At 40.6% G+C, this 20,451-nt stretch overlaps 1 long non-coding RNA gene across 2 annotated transcripts; it reads right to left on the bottom strand.

Annotated features, from left to right (window-relative positions):
• Positions 1-3,726: 3,726 nt before the first annotated feature.
• LOC130743315 (uncharacterized) lies at positions 3,727-19,149 on the bottom strand. Of its 2 annotated transcripts, XR_009021435.1 has the most exons (7): positions 18,976-19,149; positions 18,789-18,895; positions 18,440-18,558; positions 17,574-17,683; positions 17,097-17,301; positions 6,079-6,150; positions 3,727-4,747 (listed from the first exon to the last, which is right to left on the bottom strand). It is a non-coding gene; the product is annotated as an uncharacterized LOC130743315 (long non-coding RNA). The 2 variants fall into 2 exon arrangements; XR_009021436.1 differs by lacking the exon at positions 6,079-6,150 and having other exon boundaries at positions 3,728-4,747; positions 18,976-19,148.
• Positions 19,150-20,451: the final 1,302 nt, after the last annotated feature.

Here is a 20,451-nt window from a genome sequence, read left to right as displayed (position 1 = left end):
TCTAGAAAAATGAAGATGGTCCTTCTTCTCTGTTGCGTCGTTGACCCGAACAAATCTCTCGATCATATTACCTATGATTGTAAAAAAACGCATGTTCCTAGCCACTAATGGAATTCTCCACAGCCTCATCTGTGCAAGACTTAGCAGTCATGAAATTCGAGCAAGGCCGCACTAACTCGAAAATCTCCTCCAAAGGGTTCCTAGCCTCTAACAAATAGAAGTCCCTATCTTAATTGGAGTCAAACTCCAAAATTTATCCCTTTGCGTCGAACGCCTTGATGTAGAAAAAAGAGAAGCACCCTAACCTGCACCGCTCATATAAAGAAACAAAATCCTGAATATCAAAAAAAGTTGCCTCTGTACACCTACTAACCCACTCCTTATCCTCCATCTCGACAACATAATCAACATAGACATCCTCCTTCTGCAACAAAACTACCTCCCTGCCACCACCATCAAGACTCTCTTCCTTTCCCTCCATGTCGTCCTTGTTGTAATTATCTTTGTGTCGTTTATTCCTTTTGCCATCTTGACAAGACATTTTCTACCCTTTATCTCTGCTTTCTTTCCTCTTACTCTTATCCTTAACAAGATATTTAATTTTTGAGATGTCTAAAAACACGTCGTCCAAACACCAACCATTAATTTTGTTAATGGATCACCAAATTTTTGCATTGTTTCATAGCAAACAAAGCCAAACTTGAAACTCATCCCTGCCTTTCTCCGCTTCTTAACATTCAAATATTTCACCTTCCCCACTATTGAAAAATTTCATCGACTTTCTCCTCATAAACATGCTCATGAATTCTGTCAATAAACACCACAAATGATAGAACCTTGTTGTGTTGCAAACCCTAGTAGAGATGTTGCAAACCCTAGTACGCTTGACACCTTCTATTTGATTAATATTTCACCAGGCAGCACCTTGTCTCGCCCAGGACGTCATTGCAATAATCATCGATGTTTGCTTTCCGGTGGCTTTGCCCATCCTGGGTTGCAAACCCTAGAAGAGCTGATCTACACACACAACACACACAAAAAATGACTGGTGTATCCCATGGAACCATAGTTATGTTCTAAATTAGAAAATTCTACTCAAATCAATTTGGAAGACTATGAAAATGCTTTAATAATAAATATTTTTAGTATTTATTTATCTAAACTATATATTTCATCATATAGATACATTTTATTTTATACAGTATAGGTGTAAGTTATAATTAAATATTAATTAAATCAATTATTTTTATTATCACATGGTCAAAATGTAACATAGAAATATAAAGTTTATTATCATGTCATAAACTAATTATCTTTATAAATTTTACACTTTACGTTTGACAAAAAATTGAATCCAACAAACCAAAAAAAGAGAAAATGAGAGGTACATTTATTTTTTTACAACTAGCTAAAAGCATATTTATTTAATTGTTTGAAACTTGAGAATACAAACTCTGTCAAGTGAGTAAGATGAGAAATCTAAACCAAACACACACATAAATCTCAGTAATAATGATACATCAACCTACCGCATTAATAAAGCAAGATCAAGGATTAGCTAGAGTATATGATAACCCTTCCCCCGAAAAAAATCATATCAATATAAATCAACCCACTAAAATACCTTCCAAGCATGAATAAAGAATAGAGTGAAAAAACACTCCAACCCAAAATAGACCCAAAACAAGCAACAAAACAATAATACGCCATAATCTACAATCTAAACTAAAGGACTATATCTAGGACTTCCTAAATTATTACACCATACTGCAAATAACCCCAAGACTGTCGGATGCAGGCTAGTGACTTCAAGCAACCAGCAAAAAAATATTCCCCGAAAGTATCCCACAACCAACATTCATAATTAGGTCTCTCCCAATAAATTTTTCCTCATGCACCCTCTCAAAAAATCGAACCATAAACTAAATATTTAAGGAGTTAAACTATTTACCAACTGTGTTAGACTTTGTTGACGCAACCGGAACAATTTGTATATAGGGGCAATTATTAGAACGACATAATATTTTTAGAGATCACATACTTAGTCATAACGTTCACGGGTTGCTCCTATAAGAAGGGAATAAGGGCAACTATTAGAATATGCGCTTCATCGAATCTTCTCCTATGTATTGTAGCATCATTGAGACACACGAAACTCCCAAACCTACAAGCAATATCCTGGAAAAAAAATGATTTTCCATGCCTGGATAGGAATTCTGAAACTTAGACCCATACAAGGTGAGTGGATGCAACTGTCTAGGAATCGATACTTCGAGCAGATAGATTCAAAATTTTCCAATAAATAACTAACAATGGGGAGGTAAAGACCTTATAAGAGAGGTGACTCATATAACCAATGTCTTAAAATTTTGGATAAGAATGTGACTTTGAATTCTCTTCAGACCTTATTTCTAATGTCCATTGGGCTCCCCTTACCTCCCAAAAATAGAAAGTGCATAGCCTCGTTCAACATCCTGGTTGACATGTGATGAGCCTAAGATATATACAAAAGTATTTGTTTTTTCATATTTTCCTTTACTTTATTTTATTAAATAGGGTTATTTGAGTGTTTTTTGCTAATTTTAGACTAATTTCTTATTTTTAGTCTTTTTATGATTTTTACTGGTTTATAGCAATCATTATTGAGTTCTAATTATTTTTTTTCTTCTTGCAGGTGATGTGGCATATGGGCCACGTGACGAAAGGGAGAACCACAATGTTTAAAACCTTTTTCTTGACTTCACGTATGCTTCTTCTTCATCTGATAGGTGGAGAATGATGGAGGCTCACCTGGAGGCTAGAAGAGTAGATTTCTCAGAGTTGGATTCATCTCTGTTATTTCCTTTGATTATGTCTATTGAACCCATGTTTGGTTAACTTTCTCTTTGTACCGTGGTGGTACGAGGTAGTTCGTTGTTTTTACTATGCTTTAATACATTTGTTTGAAATATGAATTTATATTTTGAACTATGATTTACTTCCCCGTTCTTTTTAATAAATCTATATGAATGTGGACATTTTGTTTTATGTACGCAATTGAAAAATCAATGAAAATTTGGGATTTGTGAATTAATTAATTAAGAATGTTCTTGCCATGAACATTAAGATCGGATTTAGTACTTATTAGTAGAGAGATTGCACTAAGAGAGAGAATATATAGAGAGAGAGAGTAACTGCTTAGAGAGAAAAAATAACTGAATCTCAAGTGTGTATTGATCAAATGAGCCCAAAAGTCTCTTACAAATGGTAATCGCTCCTTATTCATAGTAGGGGATCTAGGCCTAATGTACGTAGAGCCTCTGTTGGCCCGAAAGTCCCTTCCGTCATCATGAGGTGCCACCCCTCATCTTCTGCACGCAATGAAACGGCCACTCAAATCCTACACGCTTCCTCTGCCGTCATCAGTCCCTTACCTATAAAAACCTTCTTTCTCCACCATTTGCCACTTTCGAATCCTCCACTATTCTCATTCCTCTGATAGCCCTCTGACGATTGCTCCGACGCCTCCGCTTTCGACACCCCCTTCATCCCCTTTTGAGAACTTCTCCTCCACTATGCCACCCAAACACCGAACCAGGAGCTCATCCCGACATCCAATTCCGCTTGTTTCCCCACGGCGTGGCCAGGTGGCCACGGTGCCAATCAGGCCTCCCCCTCCTGGCAGGATTCCTCTTGACCAGTCGAAAGTTACAACCTTTCGTCTTAAGACTTTCCAGTCCCTCCCTCTTGTTGTTCATTCCGCTCCCCTACTGGAGGCTATCAATCAGCCCTCCGATTATGAGACCTGCGACTCAATCTCGGACCTTTCCTCAGCAATCGAAGGTTTTTGCCACGAGAAACCCCTGGACAACATCCTTGCCCACGGGGGTTGCAAAACGGTCGAGCGTCCTTGGATTCGCTGCAAGGCCGGCGACGTGCATAACTTCCAATTCTTCTACATGCATGAGTATCTGTTTACCGACCTGGGGATAAAACTTCCCTTTCACCCTTCGTTTGTTCAGTGCTGCGGGACATCAACGCGACCCCCTGCCAGTTGCACCCCAATGCCTGGGTGTAACACCCCGATTTCCAGGTGTCACTTTAGTAACCAAAAATGATCTTTACGCGGAAAACAGGTAATTTTTTTTTTCGTTTTCTTTCCTTTAAATCAAAACGATAAGGAAGTAAAGACAAAACCCAACTACTAAACTAACCGATATACAACATATGTACATGTACAGCCTCAGCTGCACTCCATGTCACGCGCACTCGCAGTGACTCCAAAGCAGTGTGCCCGTAGGCAAATATATACAGACCCAGAAGTGTAAGTGAGAAAATTATAATTACAAATCACTAGGAGAAAGTCGGCCTCAATATGGCCTAAGCAAAGACCCCTATGGTCCAACTGACTCACTGTGATCCCTTAGTAAGAGAACCACACGAAAAGTCATGCGTCGGAAACCTACCCGATCCCAAAAGCAAAACGAATCAGAGCTCTACACAAAACATGACGCCTGCCCAAACCTAACCTCCCAGCCAAACCCACAACGATCTGAAGTCGGCAAGTTGAAGCTCAACTCCATGCGCCATAGAACTCCTTTCGTCAGACGTCCACGCTCGTCAGTCCGGTCCTCCATGACCCTTCCCCGATACGTCGCCCGGTGACCAGTAACATCGATCACCCAAGCGGTGGGGCATCCCGATCCTGCAGCTCATATCTGATCCCCCCCGAGGGAGAGACCCCCGAGAACCAGTCGGCCATCGACATCTGGCAGCAGGCCAACCGCCCAAACACAAACATACAAACAAAGCCAAGGCGCTAGGGTCAACTCACAGCAATAAGTACATATACACTCAACATGTGACAGGATATATATATAAGTTGTTATATAAGCATATAAGTAATCCTAGCATGTTATGGCTCTAACATTGCTTCAATAAACAAACAGCACACAGTCTCAGTCAGCATGAATGTATGCGTGAAATGCACAATATGAATCCGGATTTGTGACGCGTTCCCGTTCGCCACAAGTGAAGCATTCCCGTTCTTCACTATGGATGGACCATTCCCGTTATCCATCCTGGATGAAATCCATCCTGGATGAACCATTCCCGTTATTCATCCTTGGTGAACCATTCCCGTTATTCACCATATGATGAACCATTCCCGTTATTCATCATTTATGCAAGGTGAACCATTCCCGTTATTCACCATGATATGCACAGGTGAACCATTCCCGTTATTCACCCGATTGAATGCAACGTGGTTAGCCAAACAACGAATCGCCCTTACCACGGTGTTTAGCTCACAACCCAATCTCAACAAACCCATGAGTTAGTGTCGGTCAATACAACACAACTCGGAGTAAGTGTCGGTCAATACAACACAGCTCCACCAACAAGAATACACAAGGGTCTAGTGTCGGTCAATACAACACAGCCCAAACAACAAGAGCGCTAAGTGTCGGTCAATACAACACCGCTCCAACAACAAGAGAACCCAAGGGATTAATGTCGGTCAATACAACACAACCCCATCAACAAGAGTACGTAAAGTACTCGGTGACTTTCAATCATCACCATAGCTCACCTTAGTGGCTTTCCCCAATTCCAATAACTCACAACAAAGGTCGACTTTTCCCCGTCTTTCGTAAATATTTTCCCCTTCAGTTTTCCTATACTTAAACATTAATAAAAATGATTTCAATTCAGATTAGTCAGGTTATGAGTTTATTTCTCAAAATCTAGGTTTCCCAAGTCTTTAGTTTACAAAATTCTATTCATTCTAGGTTTTCCGAAAACCAACCACCCAAAAGAAGTTTCCCGGGGAAAGTCTAAGTAAACCAACGAATCCCAACAAATGGCTAAGTCTCAAACCCCTCGTTTGAACTTGCCTAGGGTTGCTCATCCAACCCGAAACATCAAAGATCACCAGATCAATGAATCTCCACTCCGAAGTCGCGTCAAAACGCACAATCCAACAAAGCACAACATCACAACATCAGTTAATCAACATAATCAACATCAAAGTAAAGCATAAGTCGAATTGATCGACGCCTATCATGCATTCATAGCTAATATACAGTAAGTTGCCCTAACCTCGAGCTGTTCCAGCTTCGCAAACAAAGTTCTCCTCAAACAATTGCTCTAAGTCTTCCAAAGTTCCCTCAACTGAACCTCGGACAAAAACAAAGCAGAATCCAAACAAAATTGATTAGTTCGATCGCAAAACAATACATAAACGATAGACAAAGCATTAAAGCTTCAGAATAGGACAATCAGGTACGAAAAGACAAGTTTTCGAAACCGAAAAACTCCCCCCTAAAGGAAATAGTCCACGGCCTCAAAGGAAAAAGGGCTTCGGCTCTTTTTCTTTGATCAAATCAATTTACAAGGTAGTTTTAGGGTAAAACTAAGGCAAAGAAACTGTCAGAACAATTTTCGGACAATCGGGCCGAAATATGACTATCCAGGGGCATTTTGGTCCAAAATAAAGGCTCAAAACTTCAAAGTTATCAGTTCTGAAAACAAATTTGACAGCAACGATCCTCATGACATCCGTGACAACAAATCCTAAAGGCACGAAGTCAGATTAAGTCTTTTCGACAATAAAGTTTCAAAATGTGAGCAAAAAGGGTTTTGAAACAGTTTTTCAGATCCTGGACAACTGGATCACAATCAGCGTTTACTGACAGAGGTTTTAGACTCAGGGGAACGTAAGGAACATAACCCAACCAAGAAATCGAAGAAATCGGACCATTTTAGAAAAAGCTCAAAACTGTGAGCACAGAAACGACTTCAAAAACGCAACAGAAACAACAATCAGAGGTAGGAATCGTGTTAGTTACCTCGATACCTAGAAGTAGGGACGAACTGCACGAAGATTGGTCAAGATTTCGCGAAAATCTCTCCTCTCCCTCTCTCTCCACAAACCGCGGCCTTGAATGGGTGAAATGGCAAGATTTTTGCTTTTTCGCCTATTTATAGGCGGGTGAAATCGCGGGAAAATGAAAATTTCGCGATTCCGATTTTTGCAGCACGTTCACCAAGAAATTCTAAGAGAGATTCTGGCGTCATAATTCCAGAACTCAAAACAAATATCTAGGATTTGGGAAAAACGATATCCAAAACGCCAAAAGCGGTGTAAGTTAGTATGTCCCGAAAAACTACTTTTTGCTGTGATGCTCAAACGACAAAACTTCCTACTGAAGAAAGATTGGAAACGTCGAAACAAACCTGGCAACACGGACGGAATCTTCGTTAGAAGTCCCGAATAGAAAAAGTCTTCATCCATTGCTCGAAAATAGGGTTTCGAAGCAAAGAAATTAGCGTCGGCGGACATCCGAAAAGTGAAACCTATCGTGCGTACAGTCCAGAGTTCCGAAATGAAACGCTGGTCGATGGAAAAATAAAGAGAATCTTTAAATTTTCCGAGAGTTCGAAATCTCACTCAAAACGTTGCTTTAAGAGCGAAATAGCCTATTCTGGACACGCTCGCCATAAGGCAGGTGTGCAGACGACTCGTACTAACTCCGAAAACAACTACGCAACATTCCTCAAGCAATTCCTGAACTTTCTTCTTCATTAATCTTTCTCAAATGTCAAACTCCTGTCACGCTTACACTGATTCTACGTGTGAGTCGGAAACTTAACTTGTTCTGAAAATCCAGGTCTTACAATACTCCCCTCCAAAAAGAAAGTTTCGTCCTCGAAACTCAGAGTTCTGCGAAAAGTCCGGAATACAGTTCCTCGATCTTATCTTCCAATTCTCATGTAGTAGTGCCTGTGTCATTGTTCCTCATAATCTTTACTTAAGCAATCTGCTTTCCCCTTAACTGTTTCACTCTTCTATCCCCACTGCTAACTGTCGGCGTCTCAAAAGACAAAACATCATTCAACCTCATGTCGTCTGACTCGATTACTTGCGTCGGACCTCTGCTTGAAATGATACCGGTTGGCACTCCGTGCAGTCGCACAACCTTAGCCACTTACTTCTTTACTTTCGGTCGTCCGGAATTCTTCTTAAACTCGGTGCCTCTCTGTCATCTTAAGGTAAATACTCAACTCGTCCTCGTGATCTTCATCTACAGTCCAAAACTCCACTTGTCCGTTTGATAACTCCTAGACGAAATATTGCGTTGGAATCTAATAGTCCATTAACGTCACATCCAACTTCGTAACTATCATCACTCGCACAATGAAATCAATCTCCTACTTAGTCACCATTCGAATTAAAGCTCGACTTATGTCCTTATTCCTTGTCCTTCACAAATCTTATCCCCCTTCAACATCAATTTATCAACAACTTATAAGATAATTGTAAAGCCCGAGTTTTTAAGTTCATGCTAAGTGAATAAACTTCTTATTCACGATTAGGGTTGATGTAATGTGAAGGGAAACCTGAACGAAAGTTTATTAAATGAAATATATTTATGAAGGAGAAAGTTCAGGAAAAGTTCAAGGATTGCATTATGATCGATAAAAGTTATAGTACGAACGTTTTACGCTTAAACCTAGGTCAGAAACCCTAGTATATAGCTAATTTTCACTTTTAGGCACGATGGCAGTCAATTCCAAAAATCTTCAGAGAAATGTTATAATTTCTCTTCTTCCATATATCACAATCGTTTCGAGGCGAAACTCTAGGATCTACGAACGTCCGATTCCAATCATCGGAAGTTTGCCGAAACCGAATCCCTGGTATTTCAAAACCCTAGAATTTCTCGACAATGAAGACTTTATCTATTCAGAGCTTCAAATGGATATTCTACACGCGTACACCCATTTCTCTTGATGATTTCAATCTTTCTTCAGAAGGAAGTTTTCCATTCCGACATTCGATGCAAAAAGCAACTTATCGGGTAAAATAGTTTTACACCGACTTTGCACCGACTTTGCTTTAGTTGCCAAAAATACAAGGAGACCTCTTTATAGTTTTGGAATCCTTTTGCCAAAACATATCTATTAATTCACGGAGAATGACGCCGGAAAAATCAGATTCGCGAAACTTTCATTTTCCCGCGAATTTCCAACCTTTATATATAGCAAAGAAAGGAAGAAAAACTCAAATTCTCCTCCATTTTCTCTCTTCAAACCCGCGGCCAAGAACAAGGAAGAAGGAAGAAGAGTTTTTGTTCAAACCTTGCTTGATCGTCGATTAATCAGTTGCTGCTTCAAGGCTTCGAGGTATAGTCGCTAATCCATACCTCTGATCGCTTTTTCCATAGCTTTTCTGTAGAGTTTTCTGAGTGGATAGTTTATGGGTTTTTGCAAAACTATCCTGAATCTTTCATTTCTGATTCTAAACCTCTTCTATATGTGCCCAAGATCACTTCTGCCGGATTAGATTTTCCGTTATGTCGCCGGAATTCCGCCGGAATCAATTTGAACCTAAAATACCCATTTTTGGAGTTTTTGAGGTAAAGCTTCAACCTTTAGGCTAAAAACTATCGCCTTAGCTTAGTGTTAGTAGGATTAGTTGTCATAAACGTCGTTGGTGACGTCCCTGCAAAATTTTATTTTTGGGATTTCAGTTTTGAAAATCCTAAGTTAAAAATCATGACCAAAATACCCCTGCGACAATTTTTGATCCGATAATTTTTCCGAGTTCAGAATACCCTTAGTTACGGCTTATGAAAGCATAGGAACCAAGTTTGATCGAAGAAAAATCGAGCCCCATAATTAACCAAAGTGGCCGAGCCTATTAGAGGGGGAGGAGGAAATTTCCTTTTCCGAAAACTTGTCCTTTCGCGCTAGATTATCGTACCTTAGAGTATAGAGTACTTCGTGTAACCTTAATAAGTATCGATAGCTTAGTTCTCGATAGATTCTGATAGTATTTCTGTGACTTTGCTTTAAAGGAACTTTTGAGGAATTTCCTGAGGAGCAACGCTTTGCTTGTGAGGAAGAGTTAGAAGATAATCCTGGAGAATCTGCAGGTGAGGGCTTCTCACTGAATCTCTAGTTAATGCTTAGGGTCGATGTTTCGACATTGTTTACTGTTTATGCACTGAGATTGTGTGTGATTGAAAATGTTTTCTGAGGCTTCGGCTGACAATGTAGATGATTCATCTACTGAATGTTTTTGAAGATTGACTTACATGCTATGTGCTATGTGGGTAATCTAGGATGTGTGGTGCATGCTTTATATGCTAAGTGCTAAGTGTTAATAATGAGATTTCTTGATATATGACATGTTGTTGATTGTGATGATTTAAATATGCTTTACACTAGAAATCTGAGATTCTGAATGGTGAGAATAGCGGGCAGGTCATGCCGATTTTATTTTGAGAGTTTTGAGAAAGTTTGATAGGACGAACGAGGTTCGGGCCTTGATTTTGTTTAGTGGATCGAGACATCCTCTGGAAGCGACTTGGGATTGGGAGATCCTGCAAATGTATAAGACTTGCGATAAGACAAAATGGAATCTATTTTATAAAGAAAACTCATAAGACCTTAAATAACCTCTAAATCTTTAAGTAATGATAACAACCTCGAAGGAAGGCATTGGAAGTGAAATCTTAATTTTGGAAAACGAGGAGTGTCGTCGGATCCAAGTGTTGAGTATGTTGTCGTTGTGCTGTTGGAGCAGCGTTTGATGTTGTGCTGTTGGAGCAGCGTTTATTGTTGTGCTGTTGGAGCAGCGTGTGTTATTGTGCTGTTGGAGCAGCGTGTGTTGTGGTGCTGTTGGAGCAGCTATGTGTCGTTATGAAGTGTGTCTTTTGGTCGCAGAATCGACTTTACCTTAGGGTAAGCTTTTAGAGACTTTAACTTCCCTAGAACACGTGGCGACGTGTCGAGTGAGGTCGGAGACGTTGTTTGACTAATCATTTTGCATACATGCAACATTAATGAGGTATTAACACAGGACGTACTCTGGACCTCGTCGGTTTCCAAAATGGTCATAAGACCCGGAATGCCGTGAAAGAGCGTTTGTAGACGTCTCTTGTAGCAGACCGAAATGGCAGACCTACGGGTTTACTGCTGATCTGACTACCCCTGTTGGAGTAAGAGACATCACGGGCCGAAATGGCACCACCGTGGCTGGTGAAGGGCTGATCCGATGATGTCCATCCGTTCCGGATTGCATATTGGTTGACTGGGTTAACCTGCATACATATCACGCAACATGCATACTGACTTAGTTGATGAGTGTGGTTGCTATTTGATAAACTTACTTGGAACATGCTAATTGTTATTATTGTCGTTATGATTTTGTGGAACATGCAACCCTAGGAATGATATCTCTAGTTATAAGCCTAAGTGGCTATCTATTAATTGTACCTATTGGGTTTATTATTTACATAATTCTTTGGAGTTGACCTTCGCGTCTTCTGTGTGTGCTTTGGCGGACAAACGCCCTTTGTCAGATGTCTTTGGCGGGCGGGTTCATGACGGTTCACCCTTCGGGGGAGACTAGAGTGGAGAAGCTGGAACAGGAGCGCATCGCGGTAGCGAGAGGAGGACGGATGGTGTACATAGACTAGGTCGTTCTGGATTCAGATTCGGGCGACGATCATGCTAGCATGTAGGTTTTAGTGCTGGTGTGAGCTCCTCGAGATGGGATTAGTGTAGGAGTAGAGTCTTAGCTCTGAACATCATTTGTTTTCTTTGGGGACAGGGTAGTTTCCCACCTATAGCTTTTTGTGTGGCTTCTTTACGGGAATCACAGAGAGTTGGTTGGACTTAGGAGGTCTTGTTTCAGGCCGATGGGCCAGCTTATTCTCAGTTTTGAGGGATAGTGTTGCGGACACTTACCTTTAGATTTGGTTTGTACATTTTGCCTTCGGGCGTTACACTTTTCTTTCCGTCACTGGAGGTTTACTCGTGACGAGGTTACTTACAGCGGAGGCTGTTTATATATTGTATATTAGTTCTATTGCTTTTCGCTTTTGGGTTTTATTTAATTCAGTCTTGTCTTAGTTATTATCGAAAAAAAAAAATATTCACGTTTTTCCGCATTAAGTTTATTTTGGTTACTAAAGTGACGCCACCGAAATCGGGGTGTTACAATAATCCTCCTCTTAATATCTAACAATCCGTTTTTACCGTCTTCTTCCTCGAAACTTCCCTCACTCAAACCTATTTACACTCACTGAAATCCCTAACACTTCGCACAAATCGAGACTTATCCTCTAGAAGATTACATCATAACTATACCCCAAGGGACTTAACTAGCCATTGTATCATCCGATCCTTCAACATTCTGAGATTTAACTGTTATCGTAGCCGCTAACACCACTAAATCTCTTATGTGTACATGAATCTCAGCTCACTAGGTCAACCTTAGCCCTAGGATTCTCATTCAACTTTAGTAAAATTCACTTGTTACCCGTAATATGCACCATCAAAATCCATAACAAAGTTTCATTCCCTCTTAAACTCTGAGGAACTTGTCCAAACATAACAACTTCAAGTATTCATCTTAATACTAACACTTTCCTTTTTGTCACTCCATCACCATCTCGTCACTCAACTTCTTAATCTCTCAATCAAATTCTGACAACCTTCGAGTCTTACACACCTTAGATAGACATTCATAGATTTAAAACCTAAACCTACACCAAGTTTGGTCCTCTAACGACCTTTAATCCTTCAATACTTCTTAAATGAATATCCGTTCCTTAAAACTATAACTCCTTCACTTACCCAAACGACCTGATAAGTGTCGTCATGCTTCCACACTCACCACTTGATCCTGCTATCCATAATCATAACTTATTATGCTAACATCATTCAAATCTTATCACATGGTCATGATGTCCGCAACCTCATAATCAACATCAATCGATCACCAACCTTAACACTCCACACAACCCAGAATTCCCTTACTTCAAGATCTCTCTTATACTACACCTCAATGGTCTTAACCCGAAACTCACCTTCAGGTCTTCAATCTTCTAAGATTCAACTCCTATTGTCACACCTACAACCATAAGATCTCCTACTCGTACGTGATTCTCGGCTCTCAAGATTCAATCTTAACCCTAAGATTTCAATCCAACTTAGTAAATCTCACTTAGTAATCTCAGCATATTTCCTTGGAATCCATATCACCAACCTCAAGTATTCAACTTATGCTAAAACTTTCTTTCTCCAACTTAATCATTAATTCAACACTTTTCAAACGAAAATTCATCTCTTAAGACTATAATGTCTCCACATATTAATCAAACGCTTAGCAAAACTTATTCCTCGAACTCGACTATAACAATCTAGTTCAGAGCTAATTCTTCTCAATCTCGCTACCATCAAGGTATCATCTAAAACATGATTAAATCCAACTTATTTAGTCTCTAACAACTCCCCTCAGCAATCACATAACCTATGACTTCATAACTTCCGAGAAACTACTTAATACTTTTCCAGCACTAAATCTCTTAACTTGGTCTACCTCTACTTGGAGTAATCACACGAACTAACCAATCAATGTCTATACGACACTCGTCGACTTCCACAGATTCAAATCTTAATCTTTTACAATCAAATGCTTAACACGAACTTTCCTCCCAAATCCGACTAATCCTCAATCAATTCAAATTCATCTTACCCGTCCTTCTATCAAAGTCCATAACCAGCTGTGATTCCGAATATCACCCCCTCAATATTAGGTTGATCAGGCCTAATACATCGAAGGTGGAAATTTAGAAAAACCCACTGGAACAGTCAATGAGTTCCTATCCTCCAGTAGTCACAAATATCCTGATACTAAATTCTTTAATGATCCCGCTACGAAACTACACACCCTCAACATGACACGTATACTACCCATACGGAATCTCCCCAAGATTCGTTCTTCAGCTACTAGCTTCCTCATAATCGCATCGGTGGAAGGCTACTTTCTAGACTTAGTGTGCTATTCCCAACCTCGTGTAACTCCTATAGTTAAAACACGAGCAACTTCGAATAAGGTCCTACTAGGGATAATAATCATAGGATCATAGTCTAAGTAGTAAATACAAGTTAGGCGCGTCACACTCGCTTCGAAGAGAAAAGAGTAAGTTATTCTAGAATAAAAGAACAGTTAAAATATTACCATCGTTCCCACGTTCTTCCTCGTTCAACTCCTCAGCTCTTGCCCCCTCCTTGGTATGAATCCTTTCCTCTGTAGCAAATCGTTTTCCTTTCCCAACATTCCCTGATGATTCGCCCTTGAGTGCCTTACAATCTCTGGTAGCATCATTCCCTTTCATCTTACTATCAGACGTTTCCTCCTGGGGTGTCTTGCAGTTCACAGCTAGATGCCCCTCTCGGTTACACTTGAAGCATCTCCATCCAGTCACTGAGCACTTGTTAGCAAAATGCCCAAACTTTCCACAACGAGTACATGTCACACCTTTGTCACCAACTGGCTCCCCTCCAGTATCAGCAGTCGTTGGTTTGTAGACTCTTGAGATAAGATCTCTTCCCTTGAAACGCTGATACGGTCCCCACTGATGGTAGCTCTCCCTTCTGTTGTAGCCTTGAGATCCTGACCTTATTGGTCCCCCAACTCCTGTTCGGTTCATTCCTCTTTGTTGATACATCGCCGTCGCCATCAGTCGTTGGTGATGCTCACGTGCAGCCTCTTCAGCGCGCATATAAGCGTCTTCCGCAGCCTGGTTCATCATTGCCTCGATCAGTGTAGCTATTGCCTCCGCCATCCGGTTAAGGTCCACCATCCTATATCTCATCAAACGTCCGATTAGTACTAGCCATACGGTAGCACTAGACAAACCACTCAATCCGATTGAGTAGTAACGCAAGCAATTAGAGAGAAAATCGCTCTGCAGACAATCAATTTTCACTCTTTGCAGAGTCACACAACCTAGCACAGAAGACCTATTCCCCAAAGACTCCCAAAAGACTCGACTAAGCTCTGATACCACAATGTAACACCCCGATTTCCAGGTGTCACTTTAGTAACCAAAAATGATCTTTACGCGGAAAACAGGTAATTTTTTTTTTCGTTTTCTTTCCTTTAAATCAAAACGATAAGGAAGTAAAGACAAAACCCAACTACTAAACTAACCGATATACAACATATGTACATGTACAGCCTCAGCTGCACTCCATGTCACGCGCACTCGCAGTGACTCCAAAGCAGTGTGCCCGTAGGCAAATATATACAGACCCAGAAGTGTAAGTGAGAAAATTATAATTACAAACCACTAGGAGAAAGTCGGCCTCAATATGGCCTAAGCAAAGACCCCTATGGTCCAACTGACTCACTGTGATCCCTCAGTAAGAGAACCACACGAAAAGTCATGCGTCGGAAACCTACCCGATCCCAAAAGCAAAACGAATCAGAGCTCTACACAAAACATGACGCCTGCCCAAACCTAACCTCCCAGCCAAACCCACAACGATCTGAAGTCGGCAAGTTGAAGCTCAACTCCATGCGCCATAGAACTCCTTTCGTCAGACGTCCACGCTCGTCAGTCCGGTCCTCCATGACCCTTCCCCGATACGTCGCCCGGTGACCAGCAACATCGATCACCCAAGCGGTGGGGCATCCCGATCCTGCACCTCATATCTGATCCCCCCCCGAGGGAGAGACCCCCGAGAACCAGTCGGCCATCGACATCTGGCAGCAGGCCAACCGCCCAAACACAAACATACAAACAAAGCCAAGGCGCTAGGGTCAACTCACAGCAATAAGTACATATACACTCAACATGTGACAGGATATATATATAAGTTGTTATATAAGCATATAAGTAATCCTAGCATGTTATGGCTCTAACATTGCTTCAATAAACAAACAGCACACAGTCTCAGTCAGCATGAATGTATGCGTGAAATGCACAATATGAATCCGGATTTGTGACGCGTTCCCGTTCGCCACAAGTGAAGCATTCCCGTTTTTCACTATGGATGGACCATTCCCGTTATCCATCCTGGATGAAATCCATCCTGGATGAACCATTCCCGTTATTCATCCTTGGTGAACCATTCCCGTTATTCACCATATGATGAACCATTCCCGTTATTCATCATTTATGCAAGGTGAACCATTCCCGTTATTCACCATGATATGCACAGGTGAACCATTCCCGTTATTCACCCGATTGAATGCAACGTGGTTAGCCAAACAACGAATCGCCCTTACCACGAAAGTGTTTAGCTCACAACCCAATCTCAACAAACCCATGAGTTAGTGTCGGTCAATACAACACAACTCGGAGTAAGTGTCGGTCAATACAACACAGCTCCACCAACAAGAATACACAAGGGTCTAGTGTCGGTCAATACAACACAGCCCAAACAACAAGAGCGCTAAGTGTCGGTCAATACAACACCGCTCCAACAACAAGAGAACCCAAGGGATTAATGTCGGTCAATACAACACAACCCCATCAACAAGAGTACGTAAAGTACTCGGTGACTTTCAATCATCACCATAGCTCACCTTAGTGGCTTTCCCCAATTCCAATAACTCACAACAAAGGTCGACTTTTCCCCGTCTTTCGTAAATATTTTCCCCTTCAGTTTTCCTATACTTAAACATTAATAAAAATGATTTCAATTCAGATTAGTCAGGTTATGAGTTTATTTCTCAAAATCTAGGTTTCCCAAGTCTTTAGTTTACAAAATTCTATTCATTCTAGGTTTTCCGAAAACCAACCACCCAAAAGAAGTTTCCCGGGGAAAGTCTAAGTAAACCAACGAATCCCAACAAATGGCTAAGTCCCAAACCCCTCGTTTGAACTTGCCTAGGGTTGCTCATCCAACCCGAAACATCAAAGATCACCAGATCAATGAATCTCCACTCCGAAGTCGCGTCAAAACGCACAATCCAACAAAGCACAACATCACAACATCAGTTCATCAACATAATCAACATCAAAGTAAAGCATAAGTCGAATTGATCGACGCCTGTCTGCAAGCGGTGTAGCAAAGGATTTCTGTCATTTTTTTTCCAAATACGTCAATAAGTCCCTTGTCTCGCAGTCTGGTTAGTTCTACAGTAATTTGCTGTCCCAGAAAGACTTAGCTGATTAAACTATCTGAGATATGGGTCAGGCCCCCTTGCGATCGGAGGTAGAGTTAACATACTGAAAATACATAAAGGAGTTCCTCAGGAGAATGAGTAGGATCTAAAGTGAAGTGTCAACTGTTACGAGGTGCAAAAGTACCTGTATTCTGAGCCATCAGCAAGGTAAGCCCCATAGCTTCCGATAGAGGCTGCAGCCAAAGTTTGTCTATATTTATTACTAGGATTTCTTTTCAATAAATTCCAGAAATTGTCACCGGCTTCAACTGCCAATTTGACACTGCTCTTTAGTAGCAGTTCCCCTTCTTCAATGGACAGCCCCCTGACAAAAATCCAGCTATTGTAGCCTATAATTACAAAACAGAATTATGACCAAACGATAAATTTCCAACATTGCATTATAATAACAGGTGTGAACAAACAAAGATCCTGAATATTTCTGCTCAAAGATTAAGATTTAAACTTTGGATTATTGATTTGAAATGTCAAGTCCGTTGGCTGGAACCAGTGAAGATAAAAAAATCACATGCAAAGACTTCATATATTATGTTAACAGGCAACATAGAGGATACACCTCTTGCTTTTTATCACAACCATTTGAGTTATTCTAATGCCCAACCTTTTGTCATTAAAGCTAGAGTTGCAGTAGCTTTGTTACTAGTTAGCACATACTTCTTCCGCTCCTTGCCTTCTTTACTCCTACTGCAACTGTTGAAAGGAGGTGACAATCTGCAATCAAAGTACAGTCCAAGCACAAAGAATTTAGATAAGTTATGCTTGAGTCATTCCACATGAAACGAAATCTGTCAAAATGGATATGACGAAACAACTAAAGCAAAAGGGATAAACAAATCAACAATCTACAACTTAAAGTCATTGCCCAAACTGTAATGACTGAATTTTTATCACTATTCTAAAACAATAGTCTAAAATTGGTGAATAAAGCAACCAAAGCATTCATCATTTGATCACATTACCAATTTAGCATCAAACTAATGCACGCCTTCGCAGACATAAGAGAGACATAAGCTGTTTTAAATGCACAATTAATCACTGGCTCAAATAAGACATTGCACATACTCAATATTATCTAATAAAAATTTGGGTGGTTCTTACAATTATAAAAAAAATCGTTTCAAAATTTCCTTATAAGCTTAAAAGTATACATAAAGCAAGGAATAGCTAACCAAATCAATCATTATTAAGAGGGGAAATTAAATTAATTAGCTAGAGAGACAAAGAAGTTGAGTGAGTCATCTGTCTCTTCTTTTCATCAACGTTAGAGGACGTTTCTCAAATATTGATAAAGGGCAATGAATCACAAATTCTACAAACCTATAGAGCTCCTTTTATATCATCTGGGTTTCTTACCCAAACCTCGGGGAAGACAGATAGCATTTTTTCAGAGTATTGAAACTGATTTCCATATGTATTAAATCTTAATATTTAGAGTTGCAGCATAGACAAAAAGCAATATGTGCAAACCTTAGTCAAACCACTTCTTTCTAGCATCACATCTGGAAAATGATCATATTCAACCATTCAATTAATCTCTTCAGCCTTCATGTTATAATGATTGTTTTGAACAATGTCTCATTCACAACCTGTACAAAACAGACCAGAAGACCATTTCAAAATTTACAAATCAAGTCAACCTCCAATATGTCAAAACAGAAGAGCAGAAAGTGAAAAAAAAAAAAAAAAAACATCAAACTACATAAGGGATTAAGCCCCATGTCTGATGCATCACAAAATAGTAGTAAGCTAGGAAAATCAAGGGTCTCTCATCTTCAACACTATCCGAATGAGAATACAAAAAAGGGAAGACACTCACCTGGAAGAACTCAACACAAACAACAATGATAGAAGCAGCCGCACATGATTTCATAAAAACCCTTTTCGTGTTTGCTGCGTTGGATGCTTAGGATTTCTTCGTTATCTCTGCCACGGTGAAGAAAGGGTTGCAAATCAGAACCTTGTGCATTCAAATGAAGAACCTCGTAATGATAAAGGAGATAAACCTGAAATTAAAATAAAATGTGAAAGATGCCATAAAAGTGACAACTCTGGAAACCGCATAGAAATTCAGAAAGAAGAGAGAAATGAAAATGGGGACGAAACCATCTTCACATGGAAGTGAAAGAAATTAATAAAGGGTAGTGAAGAGAATGTGAAAGATCTAGGGGCTAAGAGACTGATGAGGGATTGAAGGGTAGTGAAGAGACTAGACCTGGGTATGCGGTTAGACCGCCACGCGTTGGCCCGCCCCGCTTAAGCCCGCCCCGCGTAGGACTGCCCCACGTAGGCCCGCATTTAAACGGGCCTCTATTACGCTGGTCCGCCCCCGCCCCGCGGATAAGCGGGCTGGCCCGCGGGCCACAGGCCAAATTAAAAAATAATAAAAATACAATTTAAAACTAAATTAAAAATATTTTTTTCATTAAAAACCTTATAAATGACTAAATTAAAAAATAAATGGATTTTTTAGCATATATTTTAGACAACATTAGAAGATGAAACTTAATTGTTTTTGTTCAAAATTGCAGCAAGCTCTACAATGTGAAAATGGCAATTAGAGGAAGGATGGCGGTTTGTTGTCATATTTGTGCATGGAAAGGGAAATTTCAAATTCCATTGTCTTTGTCTGTGTTAGTTATGAAGCTATTTTGTTCCCATTGTGCAGAAAGTAAGGCTAATTTTATTAAAGTACCAAACAAATGAAACAATACATAACGTTGAAAATGGGTTTAGGACTTTAGGTAGACAAGGGGAAAGAGATAAGAGAGGAGGAGCAAACGTGGTCACGAGGTGCGGTGGCGCGGGGGGAGGTGCGGTGGCGCGGCGGCGCGGTGGCGTGGCGTGGTGGGCGAGTGGCTGCTGGGCTGGCGCTGGGACTTCAAGAGAGGGGAGTGTCGTGTTTTTGAGAGAGAGAGGATTGAGGAACCAAAGTAATTTAGGATTTGTTAGTTTTAGGAATGAAATCAGATTTTAGAGAGAGGAATGGGTTGGACTTTTGTCTTGTCTTAAACTTTTTTTTTTTCTCTTCTGTTGGGCCAGTTCTGAGTTCTTCAATTCAAGACTTTTTTTTTCTTTTGTAATGCGGTCCAGTCCGCAAAACCGCGGTTCAACCCGCCTGAACTCGCGGGTTGAGCGGGCCAGACCGCGTAGGCCCGCTTTTAAACGGGCAACCAAACACCGGGCCACAGCCCGCGCGGGCTGCGGGTTAAGCGGGCCGGCCCGCGGGCGCGGGCCAATTCGCCCAGCTCTAGAAGAGACAAAGGAAAACCAATAGTCGAGAGGAGAGTGAGAGACGGTAAAGAATTAATGTGTGCACTTTCAGATGGAATGGAATGAAAGAGTGAATATGATGCAATTAAAAATTCAAATTCTTGTGAATCAACACTAAGATTCAATCTAAGTGAAATAAATTGTTGAATGCTTCATGCTGCACGCTTCGGTGCTCATAAATTCAAATAAGTGTAGATAAGTAGTGACAT

This window comes from Lotus japonicus, chromosome 3 (assembly GCF_012489685.1).
Source record: "Lotus japonicus ecotype B-129 chromosome 3, LjGifu_v1.2".
NCBI lineage: Eukaryota > Viridiplantae > Streptophyta > Magnoliopsida > Fabales > Fabaceae > Lotus > Lotus japonicus.
The sequence above is the reverse complement of the archived record's forward strand: the minus strand, read 5'-3'. Positions and strand labels throughout refer to the sequence as shown.